Source organism: Prionailurus bengalensis, chromosome D4, assembly GCF_016509475.1.
Source record: "Prionailurus bengalensis isolate Pbe53 chromosome D4, Fcat_Pben_1.1_paternal_pri, whole genome shotgun sequence".
Lineage (NCBI taxonomy): Eukaryota > Metazoa > Chordata > Mammalia > Carnivora > Felidae > Prionailurus > Prionailurus bengalensis.
In genome coordinates, this window is record NC_057359.1 from 62,872,884 (window position 1) to 62,883,653 (window position 10,770).

The following is a 10,770-nucleotide window of genomic DNA, read 5'->3' on the forward strand; positions in this document are numbered from 1 at the left end:
GTGTTTAGGGGGCTCGTGCTCACCCACAGTGTGTCGCGAGCTCAACCGATGTGGGACTTGAACTCACGAACTGTGAGATCATGACCTCAGCCATGCAGGTGCCCTGCATGAGTTTCATTTTGTGAGTTAGATCTCATCAGATAATATTCCCACCTCTGTCTCCATCTCAACAGCTGGAATTCTTGGTAAATAGTATAAAGCTTAGGGAAGCTTGGCCCATGATCATCTCAAATTCTTGGAACACATTATTTGGAACTTGGGTAACTAACTTCACTGGTGAGGTCCTCCAGTGGACCTACTCTCTAGAATGAATTGGAGAGAGACAAGTGAAAGACTTAATTGATATAAGCAATTTGAATCTTATTATGCTTTCAGAATTTCTGGAACATGTTTTATTCCCATATATATGCTTTCTATGAAAATACATACTGTGTGGCATTGACAGGCTCATAAAATATCAAGCATTGCAATATTGGTGATAATAATGATTACATTTTTTGAGTGCCTATTGTATGCCAAACTGTGCTAAGTATTCCACATTAAAAATCTCAGTTCCTATTCTGTAAGGTAGGTACCATTACTACCTCCATTTTACAAGTGAGAAAACTTGAGACGCAGAAAGTTTACTCATTACTCAAGGTCTTACAATGTGCTATCTCACATTGACAAGCTATTAACAGTGTTTTGTATCCCTTTTTTTCAGCCTTGATTGCTCTTTAGTAAATCTCTTGAATAGTAACTACAACTTGTGGTGGCTCCTAGTCACCCAAGAGGTCTTCTAAAATATATTGTATCTTTGCTTTATTATTGTCACATGTGGATCGCTAACAGCTGTGGATGACAGCCACAGCCTGAATAGAGCCATTGGTGCCAGGTCATGTTCTACAAAGTGCAGAGTATAGATACTACAAAGAGTATCTGTTGACATGAGCTTTTGCCCCTGCAAAACATCTCCAATTCTAGAACCCAGAAGTTACTGGGTCCTACAAGAATAGATAGGCCTATGTGCACAGTAATGCCTCAATGGCCTCTATACGCACCATGACCATACTTGGAATGGCTTTCATTTCCTTTCTTTTAAGACCCAGATGAGGAACTCTGCCTCTGTAAAACCTTCTCTGACCTCTTCATATCTTCCCCAGCCAGGGTGGCAGCATGCACTTGGACAGGCACATTCAGGGTGGCTCTCTGGTATACCTAGACAATAGGATGCTTGGGGAAGGGTATCAGCAGAAAAGGAGGAAACTTATTGATAAGAGAGGACCTTGCATGTTTATTCTCGGAAGTTAGGATTTTATCTAGAGGGCAAGAGGGAACCACTGACAAGTTGTAAGCAGGACAATTGACATAAGCATATTTGCATTTAGGAAGGTCATTAATAGGGAAGGAGTGGTAGTCCTCAAATGAGTAGGCATTAGAACCTGCCAGAGCGCTTATTAAAACACAGACTCCTGGGAGCCTACCCCAGAGTGTCTGATACAGTGAGTCTGGGTGGAGCCTGAGAATTTGCATTTCTGAGTTCTCAGGTGATAGTGATGTTACTGGTGTGGGAACCCCATACTGAGAACCACGAGAACAACTGTTGCAGGGAAACAATGGTGATTTGATGTAATGGTGAGGTTAGGGATGCAAAGATACTTTTAAGAACTATTTAAGACATAGAACTTGACTGTGTTGGTGATTAGTGGAGGGAAGTAAGGAAGAGAAACGTTTTGAACTGGGTAACTGGGTGGGCAGAGGGGCCATCAATAAGCTGGGGGAATCAAAAAGAAACAGCATCTTTAAAAGTACAGTAGTCTTAGGGTTAATGCATTTTTCTGTACCTCACATTGAGGGCTTCCTTTTAAAGATGACTCCATTTTTCCACTTCAGCGACTTCTACTTTTCTGAGTATTTTTATGAGGGCCTTTCAGTAAATTAAGTGGCTTCCATGAATGGTTTTATGTTACCAAGCAGGCATGTGTAAGGGAGAGGAATTCATGGAGAGATGAATGAGGCTGTCAGAGGGTGTGTGTTTGGGGGTACATCATATTCTTTTCTCCTTGCTTGTCCCCTGCAGTGCTGTGGTTACAGTGACAGTAGGAAACGCCCACAAACAGATTCTCCTGGTTGGCAACAATTATAAATATTATCACTCAGCAAGCACGGAAGTTGTTCACCATTTTTAAAAAGGATGAACAATAATTTATTGTTCAAATATAGCACAATGGAAATAGTGCTTGAAAGCGGAATCCTAAGTGGGTTAAGTCAGCAGCAGCAGGACTTCCCTATGTTTGCAACCAAGCAGGAAGGAGAGAAAACCCCTGTTCATCTTGGCTTTGAGAAAAGAACATAAATTAACTGCCTGGTAAACTCTCCGGCAAGGGATTGGTCAGCAGATGCAGAAGCTGCCAGTGTTTTCCAATACTGAGCTCTTTCACCCCGGCAACTCCATTGGAGGTACGACCGTGACCGCAAATGAGAAAAGATGTGCTTGTGGAAAGATGCTTGCCCACCAGGCTGGTCATAATTCATGCTCCAGCAACGCTGTGCCTGGGGGAGGGGGAAATGAAACATTTATGAAAATGGCACTTTCCCAGCCGCATATCATGTTTGTCAAAGGGAAGAAGGCAAAGGAGCAGGAATCGTCTCTGAAGAGAGGCCATGCTGGCTTTGATTTTGTTTGTTTGTATCTTTTGGGCTAGACGGCATGTGCGAGGATTTGAATGTGAACCCACTGAGTGGTTCCTATCCTTGACTGCCATTTCACTGCATCTCAAAATATCTTCCTGAAGTAGAGGATAGAGTGGAAGAGAGTGGATTTGATCTTTAGAGGGTGGAGGTGTAGCCTGAAGCATCCCCCTAGGAGTGAGAAATTCTTTGCAATGTCATTGGAACACTAAAAAAAAACCCGAAGTGCATTTTGCATTCTATTCCCTGATATGCTCTCATTTGTTGTAATAGTAACAGTCATCTGTACTCTCCTACTAGAAGCATAAAATTTAGAAAATTCTCCCCAGATGACACCAAGGCAATTTGACATTCTGTAATTCTTCCTGCCACTCAGTAAGCAATTAGGGGCATTTTCTCAAATTCATGGTGATTTTATCCAAGGAGAAGGGCCCAGTAGTTCTCTGGAAGGAGTAGAATCCAACTTTGGTCAGAAGACAATGAGATCTGTTTGGAATAAGAACAGCGGCTTAATCAGCATGGGCCCTGTGCTCACGCAAGTTTTGCTGACATTTTCTTTCTCCCAGATAATTTTAACCATGCTCAGGCTTTCTGGTATTATCTGAGAATATGTGGAAAGAACACTGGGTTGGCAAAGGAAGCACCGTTATGATGAGCCTTGTGCCCTGGGACAGCCACTTCACCTTGGTTTCCTCACCCATAAAATGAGAAGCTTAAGCTCAGTCATCTCTAAAATCAATTCCAGGTACTAAATCCCCATTTTTCACGTAGGGAGCAATGTTAACTACTCCCTATGCACTGACTGTACACAGACTTGGTGAAAACAACTGGAGGGGAAAAAAGCAGGCTCAAGAGTCTGAATTTGAGCTGTATTTTCTTCTCTTTTGAATGACGTGGCACAGGTATAGGTCTTGAATAATATTTATTTCTCAAACAAATATTTAAAACAAGTGTTTATTTAGTTCCAGGTCCTCTTCTAAGTTCTTTACAAATACTACCTCATTTAATCCTCATGGTCTTGCTGTGAGGTGGGTGCTATTGTAATCCCCATTCTACAGATGAGAAAACTGATGCATGGAGAGGTTAATTGACTTGTACAAAGTTGTAACTGGCAAAGGCAGAGCCAGATTTTGAACCCAGGCAGTCTGGCTCCAGAGTCCCTGCTCCTCCCTGCTGCATTATGCTCTCTTTCCATGGAACAATGGACATGATATATTTTTTCCCTGCTTCCAAGTTACACTGCAGTTGTGCCATGACATTTATGCTCTTGGCATGAAGATGAATATGATTTGCCCCTACCCTCTTGGAGCCCCCAGTTCGGGGGGAGGAGAGAGATACAAAATCAGCAAACCATAGTAGGAGTGCTTTCAAAGGCATAGTGACGGAGGCAGAGGTGGGAGTGATTCTGTCTGGTTAGGGGAAGGTTAGAGGAAGGTGGGGGATAAAGTGAAGGATGCAAGGAAGGCCTTGAAGGAAATTTGGATAAGAATTTTAGGATGCTTATAGATTTACCAGAGAGGGAAGGGAGTGTGGATGAGTCTGGATGGGGATTCCAGCTGAGGGTGCAGAGGGCACAGAAGTGTAGTGAGACCTCCAGTGGGTCTGAAGCTTTGGGGATTCCCCCTGAACTGAAGCTCTTGCCATGAAGTAGGAGCAAAAATTTCTGTATTATTTAAACTTTTTACATCGAAGATGTATTTCTTTTACAAAACCAAAAATAAAGCTATTTTATTTTAAGGCACATTTGTTCACTTTTAAAAACAACTTGTCTCTGTTCCTTTAGAGAAATCAAAGCTATATTATGTACTTGGCTTCCCTAAAATGTGAGCTTTGAAAACAAATCCAAGCACTTACACTCATTGGCTGTATGTCCCTGCCTTTTCTGGGTTTCAGTCTACTTTTCTATAACTTGGAGATAGTTATAACTACTCTACTGGCTTGATGGGAGAAATATAAATGAGACAATGAATATAAAATATATAATAGCTATTGGAGCTTGGCACAGAGGGGATCAGTAAATATTATTTTGCATCCCCCTCACGTTTGTAAAAATAGTTTTCCCACATATATTGGGTTAAATCTTAGTTAACTTACGTGGTTGAAGAATGTTGAGAGCACAGCTTCATGGCCACACACGAACTTGTCCTTGTACATGCTTGGTGCCTCTGGTTTCAGGATGGATGGTAAGCAGGTTCTTGAAATGAAAATATCTTATGTAGATTATAATTAGCCTTCTCAGCTTGTATAGCTCTGGGAGAAATGTTGGCATGTAGCCAGGAGCACTTAACAACTTTTCCCAGTACATGGAGGACTCTCCTGAACCCTAAGCAAGGCAGTGACATATGACAAACATCAGGGCACAGATAGATGATCATGCCTGCTCTGTTAGAGTTGTACGCACACCCCTCTGCTCTCTCACACACAAGCAATCAAGGGATGCTCCAGCTTTCTGTGCTTGTGGACTCAACTTCTATTGTTTTTTTCCCCAAGGCTGTATTGTAAAAAGATGTATTTGATTTCCTATTTGTAATTATTCACCTTTTTTTTTTTTACAGTCAGTTTTCAATCTGCTCTTAGGAAAGATTGACATGGTCCAAGCCATCCTCACGGGGACAACACTAGGGCTTCCTTTTGCAATCCTCCTCTTCCCCTACAAGCTGTTCTCCATCCTGTAGCCTGAGTGACCTTTAAGAAAGTCCCACCCTGCTTAAAGCATTCCAGTGGCTTCCCATGCACTAGAAGAAAATCTGAACACTCTACTCTCACTTACAGAGCTCTTACTGAGTTCTTACGGCATGATCATTTGAAAACTTGGAGGAGGACAGTGGTTGATTTTCTACCGTGTACAATAACAAAATACAAAGGTTTATTTTTCTCCCAGAGTATGGATGGTTTTATGGAGTGACACCTTTTCTCTTGAAGGGTCTATTGTTATACTGGACAAGCAGAAGGAAGTGCTAGACATAGAAAGTAACCCACATACACATTTCTTTGACATAAAATTACTTGTGAGGCCTGTTAGGATGGCTTTATAGAAGATCCACACTTAGAATATATCACCGAAGTGTGGCTTATGACTTAGTAAAATGTGCCAGATGCGAAGTGCTGAGAATCCAAGGACTGTGTGGATTGGCCAAAGAACTGCTAAGAACAAAACTTAGTGTGAACAGTGTGAACAGTGAATCGTGAATTGAATTCTTACTGTCTATGACATGATGTGTCATAGGGAAATCAACAGTGGGTCAGTGGAAGGAAGTGTACTCAAAAGGTGGAACAAGTGTTTTCCTGAAGGCACTCATCATTAAGGAGAGATAAAATATATGTTAACCATGTATAGCTTGAGAAAACTGGAGGGGACCCTAGAGATATCAGGGCAACTAGAGCAGACCTAGTGTGTATGTGCTGAGGGGTGAAGATCAGTGAGGAGGGGTGTGGGGTCCTGGGGAGAGATTCTCATAAGAGGCGAATTTTGAGCTGGGACATAAATGATTCAGATTGTTGTGAGTAATAAGGAGGTCATCTGAGGAGAAGGTAATGTCTTGAACAAAGGTAGAAGAATCCTAGGGGAATACATACAGAACAAAGGTCGGAAGGACAGAAGCCGAGGGGCTATGATGGCAAAGAAGGCTGTACTTTTATAAACTACTGTCAAATATCTACATAAAGATGAGCAATATGGAAACAAATAGAAATTTACAAGAAATATACGATACTTAAAAATAAGCCAATTGCTTTGGGCTTTGAGTATTTTGCAATATAATTCCTGGGAAAGAGATTTTGAGTTGCTTTGCTGGAACATTCATTCCTTCAGCATCTGTTGGGTACTATGTTCCAGGCATCAGGTTAGATGCTCCATCCTAAAATATAAACACAAATCTTTTTTTGGAACAAGGAACGGTACAAAAGCTAAATGAATACATACATACCCAATTGTTGATAGTAATGCGTTCATTCCCAGAATAATACGGTGCCTGTGTGAAAAAGGAAGAAAGATATTTTTAGAGAGCTGATCTCCCTATTTTGGAATATGAGGACAACACCTGCCAAATTTGGCACAAAATGATCATTGCGCCCCAGCAGAGATACACATGAACAACTGACTCAGCCATGATGGGTGGTTTCAAAATCAACAGCAGTTTCTGGGCGTAGGATTTCAGCTCTCAGCGCCTGTTGTAACCCTGTGCTAATTCCTTCAATATTTTTAGTAACTTGTAGTTACAAGTACTAAATTGTTAATAGCAAGAGCATAAAGGACAGATTTATGATGACTGGAAACTAGTGTGCTTCAGTTATTGAACAATCAAGTCAAAAATTTTTTAGAGAATGTTCTTTCTTAGGCTACACTTAATTAATCTCTAATATTTCACCAAATGACCTGGAAGAAGTAAAATGCATTTTTTTTGTCCATTGCATTTAGTTCATTAATAAATTATCCTCATCATTTAATAGTATGAGTTGTTAATTTATAACCCAGATCATATCCTGCTCTCCCAGCATTCTTTTTAGTTTAATTAATATTTTCTCTAGGAAAAATATTTAGGGAACAGATTCACATATGAAAAGGAATGCTGAACATGGATACTAGTTATTCTGTTTTTCTTTAAATTCTCTTGATTCAAGTAGAAAATTATAAAAAGCTCATGTAAAGATAATTACAATCAGCAACCAGAAAGGAACTGAGTGACACTAGGTCTTCTCTGTCACCTTGAATGACATGCTTTGAATAATCATTCCTTCAGGTTAGAGGAGGTGTTTGGCCTTATGACAAAACTCATTTTCCTAATTAACCTCAAATTAATGCATGGGGTATTTTAAAAATTGTGGCTGCGTGCCTTTAGCCAATCTTCCCCATTTAACCTGTGTGAGTTCCCAGGTTCGTGCTTCTATCATGCTGGAACGGGCTCATGTGTAGGAGAGGAGTGGGAAGGTCACTGTGCACCACACATTTCACTGGCTCTCATAGACTCTCTAATTGGGCCTAATGATAGAAAATTGCAATGTTTAAAATAGTGTGAGGTTAGCTGTCTCTGACATAGCCTTTCCTAACTTTGGTTGGAAATGTCTATGAGGTGCAAAGAAAATCCTGAAACTATATTATACTATCTAAGAAGATTTAAGAAAGAAAGTTTATTGGCAGAAGGTGGATTAAGAAATACCTCCTCATCTTCCCTTCTGGCACACCCATACTTTACCTTATGGAACAGACCCATTTGAAAAAAAAAAAAAGGATAGAAAAATACTGATTTTTCCTACCAACCATTTGTCCTGTCTTCAGGACCTAAGGTCTGATCTTCTTTTCTTCAGAATCAATGATTTTTTAAGATGACAAAAGGACAAAATTACACCTCTCTATCCTTCTATATTCATTAGCACAAAAGGTTACTAGAAAATACCAGAATTTGAAGAAGGGAGTAGGTGCTGGCAGGGACATGGCTTGGTATAGAGGAATGAATGAACAGAGGGGGCAGGGTTAGAATCTTACCTCTTCCACTTGATACCTGAGAGGCTTTGGCAATGTGACTTACTCTTCTGGAGCTTGTTTCCTCATCTGTAACATGGAGAAAATAATATTTAGCTTACAGAATTATTTTATAGATTTGATATATAAAGTATTTTATACAGTGTTGGCACATGGTTAGCATTCAAGACGTGGTAGTAGCAGTAGTAGTTGTTGTTGATGATGATGTGTAGATTCCAATAGATAAAACATTATGGTTAAAGGAGGAGACTTGAAGATAGATGCTTGTTGGAGCTCATGCTGGGGGAAATGGTTTTTATTCATTGGATTGGTTTAGTATGTCAGAGATCCGGGCAAGGAGAACCCCTCATCTCAGAATAGTGGAACTGTCTGTTAGAAGCCAGGATGGAGACAGTATAACCCACTGCTAACTATAATCTTTTTTTATATTAAATATACTTTATTGTCAAATTGGTTTCCATATAACACCCAGTGCTCATCCCAACAGGTGCCTTCCTCAGTGCCCATCATCCACTTTCCCCTTTCCCCCACTCCGCGTCAACCCTCAGTTTGTTCTCAGTATTTAAGAGTCTCTTATGGTTTGCCTCCCTCCCTCTCTGTAACTTTTTTTCTTTTTTCCCCCCTTCCCCACCCCCATGGTTTTCTGTTAAGTTTCTCAGGATCCACATATGAGTGAAAACATATGGTATCTGTCTTTCTCTGCCTGACTTATTTCACTTAGCTTAATACCTTCCAGTTCCATCCACGTTGCTTGCTGCAAATGGCCAGATTTCATTCTTTCTCATTGCCAAGTAGTATTCCATTGTATATAATCTATTCTCCAGCAAGTAAAAAGTGGGCAAAAGAAATTGACTTACCTGAGTTTTGGCAAATACGTCACTTAAAAAATCTCACTGCATTGGATGTGTAGATTACTTTGGGTAGTATTGACATTTTAACATTATTTGTTCTTCCAATCCATGAGCATGGAATGTTTTTCCATTTCTTTGTGTCTTCTTCAATTTATATTATAAGTTTTCTATAGTTTTCAGCATATAGATCTTTTACATTTTTGGTTAGGTTTATTCTAGGTACTTTATGGTTCTTGGTGCAATTGTAAATGGGATTGATTTCTTGATTTCTCTTTCTGTTCTAGTGTATAGAAATGCAACTGATTTCTGTACATTGATTTTCTGTATCCTGTGACTTTGCTAAATTCATTTATCAGTTCTAGCAGCTTTTTGGTGGAGTCTTTCAGGTTTTCCATGTAGAGTATCATGTCATTTGCAAAAAGTGAAAGTTTGACTTCTTCTTGGCCAATTTAGATGCCTTTTATTTCATCTTGTTTCTGATTGCTGAGGCAGGACTTCCAACACTATGTTAAATAACAGTGGTGAGAGTGGACATCCCTGTCATATTCCTGATCTCAGGGAGAAAGCTTTCAGTTTTTCCCCCTGGAGGATGACATTAGCTGTGGGCTTTTCATATGTGGCTTTTATGATGTTTAGGTATGTTCCTTCTATCCCGACTTGAGGGTTTTTATTAAGAAAGAATGCTGTATTTTGTCAAACGCTTTTTCTGCATCTATTGACAGGATCATGTGATTCTTATCCTTTCTTCTATTAATCTGATGTATCATGTTGATTGATTTGCAAATATTGAACCAGTCCTGCAGCCCAGGAATGAATCCCGCTTGATCATGGTGAATAATTCTTTTGATACACTGTTGAATTCGATTTGCTAGTATCTTACTAAGAATTTTTGCATCCATATTCATCAGGGATATTGGCCTGTATTTCTCCTTTTTTGTGGGGTCTCTGTCTGGTTTGGGAATCAAGGTAATGCTGGCTTCATAGAATGAGTCTGGAAGCTTTCCTTCCGTTTCTATTTTTTGGAACAGCTTGAGAAGGATAGGTATTAGCTCTGCTTTAAATGTCTGGTAGAATTCTCCTGGGAAGTATCTGGCCCAGGACTCTTATTTATGGGAAGATTTTTGATAACTGATTCAATTTCTTCACTGGTTATGAGTCTGTTCAAATTTTCTATTTCTTCCCGTTTGAGTTTTGGTAGTGTGTGGGTGTCTAGGAATTTGTCCATTTCTCCCAGATTGCCCAGTTTGTTGGCATATCATTTTTCATAGTATTCTCTGATAATTGTTTGTATTTCTGTGGTGTTGGTTGTTATCTGTCCTTTTAATTCGTGATTTTATCTATCTGGGTCCTCTCTCTTTTCTTTTTGTGAAGTCTGGCTATGGATTTATCAATATTGTTTATTTTTTCAAAAAACCAGCTCTTAGATTCATTGATCTGTTCTACTGTTTGTTTTTTTTATTTTATATTGTTTATTTATGCTCTAATCTTTATTATTTCTCTTCTACTTCTGGCTTTGGGGGTTCTTTCTAGTTCCTTTAGGTGTGTTGTTAGATTTTGTATTCGGGATTTTTCTTGTTTCTTGAGACAGGCCTGGATTGCAATGTATTTTCCTCTTAGGACTGTCTTTGCTGCATCCCAAAGGGTTTGGACTATCATGTTTTTATTTTCATTTGCTTCCATGTATTTTTAAATTTCTTCCTTAATTGCCTGGTTGACCCATTCATTCTTTAGTAGGATGTTCTTTAACCTCCATGCATTAGGATTCTAGTA

At 39.6% G+C, this 10,770-nt stretch overlaps 1 long non-coding RNA gene across 1 annotated transcript; it reads right to left on the reverse strand.

The window, feature by feature from the left end:
• Window positions 1-2,146: 2,146 nt before the first annotated feature.
• Window positions 2,147-4,991, reverse strand: LOC122474775. The gene is made up of 2 exons (XR_006295009.1): window positions 4,765-4,991; window positions 2,147-2,532 (listed from the first exon to the last, which is right to left on the reverse strand). It is a non-coding gene; the product is annotated as an uncharacterized LOC122474775 (long non-coding RNA).
• Between the last annotated feature and the right edge of the window lie 5,779 nt (window positions 4,992-10,770).